General features: G+C 42.2%; 1 pseudogene; it reads right to left on the reverse strand.

Annotated features, from left to right (window-relative positions):
* Positions 1–2,597: 2,597 nt before the first annotated feature.
* LOC122322709 lies at positions 2,598–5,829 on the reverse strand (annotated as a pseudogene).
* Positions 5,830–9,126: the final 3,297 nt, after the last annotated feature.

The following is a 9,126-nucleotide window of genomic DNA, read 5'->3' on the forward strand; positions in this document are numbered from 1 at the left end:
ACTACTTTTGTAATTATTAAAGTTGACTCCATGAGGTAGCTGCGTAAAGCTGATGGGCTTGGAATGTAGCAGAAGGTCCGCCAACAGTTGACGATGTTCATCCGTTTAAGTTCGGTCTAGGAATGCTAATGAGATGCGCTCGATGCCCTTTTACATATTCTCCTTAGAACGACATACATAAGTTGGTGGGTATGATCAAAGGTTAAGGCGTGCGCCAAGGGTGAGTTTTAAGAGAGACTCTCTTAAACACCTTAAAAACAGCAATTTGGGCAATCAATTTAGCACAGACATCTCCACCGTGAACATGGGCGTGGCAAAGGCGCTATATTTATAAACTTCTCAATTTGTTGCTTCAATTAATCCCATCTTTCACGAACTACCAATCCATATTAAGCCCCGTATTAAGTGCCCATTCTAAAAAAACACATTTATTTAAATTGGTGCCATTTTTTGAATGGTTGTTAATTCATTTACCCTTAACAAATTTCAGAATAGGCACTGATATAAAAAGCGTTTTGTGCAGCAGCTTGCTGCGGCGAAATTGATTAGTTCTAAGCTTTTCTCCTTTAGACACTAATTTTTCTATTACACTGTACAGCAAATCCCAACATTTAAATTTATTAAACTTTTTTTTTTTAATGTTTGCAACACCCACAACTTGCTCGCTCAAAGGCTAGGAAATGAAAAGAATGTGTCCGCGGTCCAAAGAACTAATGAAGACACGTTTTGGCGGGATTTTGCTTCACCCTTTATTTCAACAATTTTGGAATTTCCCTTCTTATTGTTTCTTTTATTTTTTTGGAAGCTCACCACAATGGCTCATAGATGGCGCTATATGTGAAACGCACAAATTATTGCCCCTTTTTAGGAGAAAGCTAAATTTATAAGCTCGACAAGCGAATCATTACAAGTCTTAAGATACAATTTCATGTAATCTTTAAGACTTTGACATCCAAAAACTGACCAGACTTTTTGAGCGTGGGAATAGTCTTCGGCTGAAACGGAACGTATCTAAAAATCGATTTTCAAGGTTATTGTCATGGGATGCAATATGAATAAATTTTGAAAGTGAAATGTACAACTCCTTATTAAGGGGGAGTACTTTTATATCACCTTCAACTTTATTTAATTCCCTAACGAACAAATGAGAATCATATTTAGAAAAGTTGTGGAAAAATACAGGAACAAAAGGTGCAATTTGAAAATTAATGTTGCAGGCATTATGTGCTGCACCCCTATACAACCCAGTTAAATGGCAATGATCCCTAACTCGATCATTGCCTAAAGTTTTTTCACAGATGTGACAAATGTCTGCATTTCTAAACCTAAACTCATCACCTGCACTCATATTTATGAGCTTGATGGTGCTTAGGTAACAAGTATAAATATCGTTTACATCTCTGATAAGAGACTTGACGAATTTTATACCTGCATCTACCCCAGTTTCTAGAACAAGCTTATCTAATGTTTGGTTAAAGGCGCACTTTATATAGTACGAATAAGCTATGGGGATATGCTGAGAAGTTGCTATAACATTCTCACTCAATTGCGAATTGAGGGGGGTTAGAACACACTAAAAATCTGCGTATACAACAAAAAGTACGTCTAAACTACGACTAAAATTCTTAAAACTAAGACTTGCTTTTTCTTCCGATGGGAGTGCAGACACAACCTTCCCACACTGTTGACGGTGCTCTTCATGCATCCACGCATTATGTGAAAAGTTCAAGCACGTCTTGCAGAAGTACAATTGCGTCTTGTGCGATGTAAGTTGACGTCTTACAAGTCTGGAAGTATAAAAAAAAACAAATATATTTGTTTTAAAAAATTTTGTTTTTTGGAAAAGAGTATTTATTTAAATATTACCTTGACAAATTTTTCATCGACACGAAATGTCCGCGCTCCTCACTCTCCAGCAACATAAGGCTTATGTGGGTATTCTTCTCCACCTCCGTCACATATAATGGTCGGTTGAATGCACTTGTCTGCTCATCGAAACAAAAACATTGATGAACAGTGGGAAATCCAAATTTAAAAAAATTGAGCCTGAGTGTTTCCTTAATTTTTATTCATGAGCTCTCAATCGCATCAAATTTATATGATGAGCATCGTGCAGGCTGGTTATTTGCTGATCCTTTAAGGACTGATATTAATGTCCATTTAAAACAAAATGCATCAACATTTTGAACATTTATAAACGCGTTTTTATTCCTCAGCACTTTCGGTGTTGTAATAAAGCTTGAAGTTGAGTATATTTATTAATGTTTACCTCCAGTCTTAAGATTTGAGACAATGTCCAACCATCCAATTCATCCATTTTCACACAAATTATTGACGAATGATCTTTGATTATCTCTAAAAAATCACTAGATGCTGTTAAGACACTCATACTAGATTGATGATCAGCCGCGCCCTGTCACCCCATGCTACCACCCCACAGGTTAACATAGGGACCATTGGGTAGGTTAGGTTAGGTTATGTCGGCTGTCAGCCCGATGGGCTGACACACTTAGACCATATTTGGCCCCTTGTGATGCCGAAAGGGGATGTAGGGGGTATTTCCTCCTGCAGTCGTGCCTCCAAAGCATTTCTAACATTTAAACATTTGACCAGCCGGATGAGTTTATGAATTTCGCTATTTTGGCCGGTCTCATGTGTCGGAGCTCCGATAAATCAGTTAGGGAGTGGTTTCCCAGGATTTCCAGCCTTTTCCTAGCAAGTGCTGGGCAGTGGCAGAAGAAATGTTCTGGAGATTCCACTTCCTCCTCATCTTTGCAGCTTCTGCAAAAGTCACTGTATGGCACCTGGAGTCTGTTGGCATGAATGCCTACCAGCCAGTGCCCAGTTAGAGCCTGGATCACTGCAGAACAGTTGGTCCGAATTAGACTGCACATCTCTCTGCTGCGCTTGGAGTTAATAAGTGGCCATGTCTGGTGTGCTATGCGGGCACAGGTGGTATTTTGCCATTTTCTGCATGACCTGCGCCTGTACTCCTCCTTGATGTTGAGCTTACAGGTAGCTAGAGGCATACTTATACCTTCCTTGTCCGCGAGGAGTGGTAGTATAGTACCTTTCCTAGTTAGCTCATCGGCTTTACAGTTGCCTTCAATGTCCTTGTGGCTAGGGACCCATATTAGGCTAATAACATGCTGTTTTGCCATGTCGTGTAGAGATTTGCGACAGGCTGTTACTGATATCAAATTTGAAGATATCGAGCTGATGGATTTGATTGCTGCCTGACTATCAATATATATGTTTATATTGCTAGGGCTAACTTTGTGCCTTTCTAGTTTGGTCGCCGGTAGACCGGGGGTGCCATAAACCCATTCCTCCCTTTGAGGGAAGTATGTGTTGAATGGAATATCCCGTTGTGTTACTGGCACGCAGTAATCCGTTTTCGAAGGGATGGTCGGCTTCCCTTCTAGGATTGAGGCATGACCAGTGCTCTGAGTAGCCCAGGCAAGGGATTCTCTGAGTCTTATGGCCGTGAGTATTGAATTTTCCATTCCTTGTCTTTCCAGACATGGGATGTCCAGTATAGCGTCAAGTGCCTCACTAGTTGTGGTACGAAGCGCCCCCGATATGCATAGTTCAGCCATACGCTGAACCTTGTTTAGTTTAGAAAGGGTGGTTTTCTTTGTTAAACCACTGCGACGCCATACAAAAGTATAGGTCTGACTATAGATGTATATAACCATTGAACGATATTTAGGGACATGCCCCATTTCAGACCAATGGATTTCCTGCACGTGTATAGGGCGACTGCTGCCTTCTTAACCCGTGATTGGATATTTAGGTTCCAGTCCAGTTTCCTATCCAGTGTCAGTCCTAGGAAATTGGCACTGTCGTTGAAAATCAGATTCACATTATTTAGTTGGGGTGGGACAAGAGAAGAGACTTTGTAATTTCTTGTGAAAAGAACCAGTTCCGTTTTATTTGGGATTACCCCGAGTCCACTCTCCTTTGCCCAGCATAAAAGTATGTTTAGTTTACTAGTCATGAGGTCACAGAGAGTTTGTGGGTATTTTCCCTTGAAAATTACAGCAACGTCATCTGCGTATGCAACAATTTGGCAGCCGCCCCCTCCATGTCCCGCAGCAGTTTGTTAATTGCTATGTACCATAGTGTTCCATAAGTGACAGGACGCATCCTTGTGGCGTACCTCTGCTTACGAACCTGGAGAGAGTTGACGACCCTAGTGTGGATATCACAGTCCTGCAAGTGAGCAATTGACTGATCAATCCCACCGTACCGGTATCAATCCCCAGTCCTAGCAGAGCTCCAGTTATGGCTGCCGGAGTGACGTTGTTAAAGGCGCCCTCAATGTCGAGGAACGCTATTAGGGTGTACTCCTTATGGAGTAGAGATTTCTCTATAATAGAGACCACCGAGTGAAGGGCAGTATCTGTGGATCTGCCCTTCCTGTAGGCATGTTGGGACTCTGACATAAGCCTGGGGTCAATGGATGCTGTGAGATGGAGACTTATAAGTCGTTCCAGGGTGTTTAGCGTGAAAGATGACAGACTGATGGGTCTGAAATCTTTGGCGCTGGTGTGCGATGGCTTCCCAGCTTTGGGTATGAAGGTTATTTTTGACTGGAGCCATTTCGGTGGGATGCGACCAATCTTCAGAATCTTCCCGAAGATTTCGTGTAGGCAGTTTATGGCTGTATTGCCCGCCTTTTGTAGTTGGGCTGGGCTTATTTGATCCGGGCCTGGAGATTTGAACGGCTTGAAGCTGTTTACTGCCCACTTTATGTTACCTTTGTGCTTAAGAGACTTTAAAGATGTGATCTCTATATAGGTGATTTCTGTGCGCATCGGGGACCGCTCGGAGCAGCCAGGGAAGTGCGTTTTAAGGAGGATGTCCAGTGACTCTTCACTGGAGACCGACCAAGAGTTGTCATCCTTTTTCAGATAACCTAGTGTGGGTGTGGTTTTTGATAAAACTTTTCTAAGCCTTGCAGCTTCAGTAGTTGATATCAGTGCAGAAATCTCTCCAAGATTTCATTCTTTCCCGTTTGCTGGCTTTTTTATATTCAGCCAGACTTGATTTGTATTTTGACCATTGCAGGTCGTTATTTTGCGCTTTCGCTGCATTGAAGAGAGACCTGCAACTTTGTCGAAGGACATTTAGTTGAGGTGTCCACCATGGTGGTTTCTTCTTGTGCACTGGCTTACTGATAGGGCAAGCTGCCTTAAAGGCCTTATTACATGCTGAGGTGAAAGTCTCTGTCAGATTGCAGAGATGAGCTAAGGAGTGGTCATCAGACACTCTCCAACCTATTAGCTGGTCACTCATAGATTGTAAGATGAGGGTCAGATCAATGACCTCTCTTCTATTTTTAATAATGAAAGTGGGTTCATCACCCGTATTACATACTAAAAGGTTAGTATTAAGAATGAAGGATAAGAGTGACTCACGCCTCGGATTTGTGCCCGTATTCCCCCATTGAGTGTGGTGAGCATTGGCGTCACAGCCTATGATTAGGCCAATGCTGTGCTTCTCGCACTCCTGGACGAGGGATCTTGTAGTCTCATCTGGAGGTGGGCCGGCGCTGTCGTAGGCCATATAGACAGACAGTAGCCTTACCGAAGCTAAAATTATGGAGCACAAAAATATTTAGATGTTTTTTCGCGAGGATGCAGATGCGTTTTTTACCTTCAATGCCAGCTACTAACAGCTTGTAATATTTGTTGCCTAATCCGCAAACCTTTCCTCCAATCACACAAGGTTCTTGGACTAGGCGCCTCCAGCCAGGCGAAGCATCAGAGCAGCGGCTGCTGCTTTACTGTGGTGAAGGTTTATCTGCCGTAGTCTCAAGGCCATCCGGAGATTCCACCCTCACCACCGTGTTGTTGCTGTCGTCCTCGTCCGACTGCGTAAAATCATATTCGTCCAACTCGTGACACAAGGCCTCAAGGCCCCGAGACAGAGTCGACGTGTCCTACGTATAACCTGGCTCCAGCTCCTCATCAGTTACACCGATCTCCGCAGGAGGACCCTGTTCGGCCGTCTTGTTACAGACAACAGGGTCTCCTCCTGCCTGCGCATCCGATTTATATACCTTAACGGTAATGGAGCCGAAGCCGAAGTTTAGCTCGCCCTTGGCGGCTTCAATTGAGGCCAGCGATTCCTTGTTTAGGATTAGCACAGCCTGATTTGTTGGCCCCTCGGTGGCCTCAATCTTCACCACCCTCCAGTCATGGGTGGGAAGAGAGGGGTTGCATAGTTGCAAAAGGTTAAGCACCTGGTCCGGTTCCTTTAAGGAGGCCGGGATCCAGATGCGTACACAAGGTCTACTCGGGACTTCGCTCCAGTCGACAGCGACCAGCTTCGCCCCAGGGTAGACCTCACCAAACTCTGCTACGGCAAGTTATAAAGCTCTACTGAGCGAGCGTCTTGGCAGGCGATAGCCTTCGTGTTTCCCTGGTACCACCCAGCATCCCTGCATACCGGTGGTGGCCCAGGCGCCTTGCTTAGTAGCTTCAGGCAGTGGACAGCTAGGGCTCCTTCCACCCACATCCACTGATTCCTTGGGATTCTTCCGTCCTTGTTTCCCTTGTCAAGGATCCCTATTAGGATTCTCTCCTTGGCAATGTCAGCAAAGGACCTTCCCTGCTGCACCTTGGCCCGTTTTGCAACGGGTCCGTGTGCTTCTTGAGAACGCTGCCTTTTTGCCTGGCTCTGCTCTTTATGGGGTGTAGCCTCACAGAAGTTTGGCAGCACCTTCCTAGCCCACACCGCTTTGTTTTGCCATTCGGCTGGTGGATTTGGCTGTGAGTTCGCGTTTTGCCGCTTTAGAATGCTGGCGGCATTTCTGCGGTCGGTATAGCTGAACCTCTTAGTCGCAGCGCTGGTAGTTGGTTGTTCGCCCTTTGCATTCGCTCCGGCTGGCAGGTTGGCTGCACAAGTGCTTTGCCTACCTACCACAGAGTCGGATGGGTCGGGGTTCTTACCAGCTGCACCCTCACCACTGGCATGACAAACAGGCTTTTCCGCCACTTTTGTCGTGTTTCCGCTTTGGCCAGGCTTACGAGCCACTACCTCCGCTACATTTCTGGGATTGCTCCCTGCCGGTTTTGTGAGAGTACTGGACTCTTTTTGGGTTTTCTTGTTTATGTAATACATTTAGATTCCCACGAGCTGCGGAGAAAGGAATGTCCGCCTGCACAGAGATCCGCGATGTGCAGGTAAGGCTGATTAATATCGGAGGTCGTCAGGTATCCGATATGCTCCGTGTAAGACTGGGTTTTCTTGTTTATGTAATACATTTAGATTCCCACGAGCTGCGGAGAAAGGAATGTCCGCCTGCACAGAGATCCGCGATGTGCAGGTAAGGCTGATTAATATCGGAGGTCGTCAGGTATCCGATATGCTCCGTGTAAGACTGGGCTATTTGAGGGCCCCCAGCCTGGCTGACTATCGGCACGGGTCGCATAACATCTTAGTCCGGCCCTTTACCTTGAACCATGACTCGGTCCTTTCCCAGCGACAAGACTATGGAGACAGTTCATGTCCGAGGTTCAGGGCACGAGTCTTAGCTAGCATATTACCTTGCAGGACCACTGTGATGCTATTACCAGTCGGCACCCTCGTGGCGGGTTCAGTTGAGGAATTTTGCCGGCCTTTATTTTCCCTAATATTACATTGTTTTGTGGCGAGGGTCTTGCTTTCTTTATATCTAAACATTTGTTTGATTTTATAAAAAAAAAAAAAAATTTAAGCTTCATTGCATGAGAATGTCGAAGTACAAAAACAAAATAAAAAATATATAAGCAAATATTGAAGTGTTATTAGCCGAGGATCATTGTTTATAATTAATTTTGTCTTCTTTATTTATTGTGTGCCATGTGTAAATATTGAATGTATGTATTTATTTTCATTTATTATTTTTGTAAATTTTATTTATTTTTTCTATTAAAAACTTTAAATTGTTTGTAATTCCCAAGTATCAAGTGTGCACATAATTTTGAATACAAGCTTGCGATTGGCGCCATCTATCGCGCATGCGCCACTGATTTTAAGCTTTCTTTCAACCAAAGTTACATTCCAAGGTTAGGATAAACCGAAAGCTCCGTTCGGCTAAAGCATCAAGATTAGCTTTGAATAAGCTCCAGCCTAAGTCAGATACAAGTGTAAGCTTATCTATATACATAAAAGGATTAATAATTAGTGCGGCTTTGGGTTTTTATTTTCTTTAGGTTATTATTCTTTTTTTTTGTTAGGGTTTGGGAATCATTTTTAATTTCATTTTCATATATTTTAATAATATACATTTTTTTTTTTTTTTAAATTCATATGCTCTCATGAATATGTATCAAATGTCTCTTCTAAATTTGTATCTATGTTATGTACGAAGCTATGTTCATTAGCACCGAATTTGGCCAAATTTTAATAACAGGAGAGTATTGACTTACATTTTTCCGATGCGGTGAAAGGCCTTCCAACGATGGGCTTTCTTCTTGGATTCGCAAGTTGATTTTTTTCGGGTATTTCTTTTTGGGTTTTCACTAAAACTTAATTCATTAATCAATTATGCTAAAAAAAAAAATGAATAAGGATGAGTTGATTGGTATTCTTTATTTTGGGACTTTAAACAGGGATTTTATTATTTTTGCACTTATCCATACACACAGCTTGTGTCAATTTTATCGATGTTATTTTTTGTTGTGAGCTTATTTATGCACATTGATTTATTTTTTTTTACTTTTCCTGTTTTATATATATTTTAAACTTTTTTAGAAGCGATATTTTTTTAAAATGATTTTTGTTTTATTTACCTGGTATTTTAGGGCTTTTAGTATATTATGTTTCATGACATTTCATATTTCATTTTTTCTAATTATTTTAATGGCATTAATATTGTTTCATTTTTTAAGCTTTTTTATGCTTTTAATAATAAACACATGATTAACAAAAAAAATTGTTCCTTCTTATTATGTGTTGTACTGAAAATATGTATAAGACTATGGCCTATGAACACATCCCCATATTTCATATATTTTTACATAAATTAAACGAGTCCTTGCGGTTTTTAATGAAAAAAACCAGTTTGTTCTGTTCGGATACTTTATTCAGACTGAATTCATAAACTCTAGCTTATCCTAATGAAACCTCTGGCCA

Source organism: Drosophila grimshawi, unplaced genomic scaffold (assembly GCF_018153295.1).
Source record: "Drosophila grimshawi isolate 15287-2541.00 unplaced genomic scaffold, ASM1815329v1 contig_59, whole genome shotgun sequence".
NCBI lineage: Eukaryota > Metazoa > Arthropoda > Insecta > Diptera > Drosophilidae > Drosophila > Drosophila grimshawi.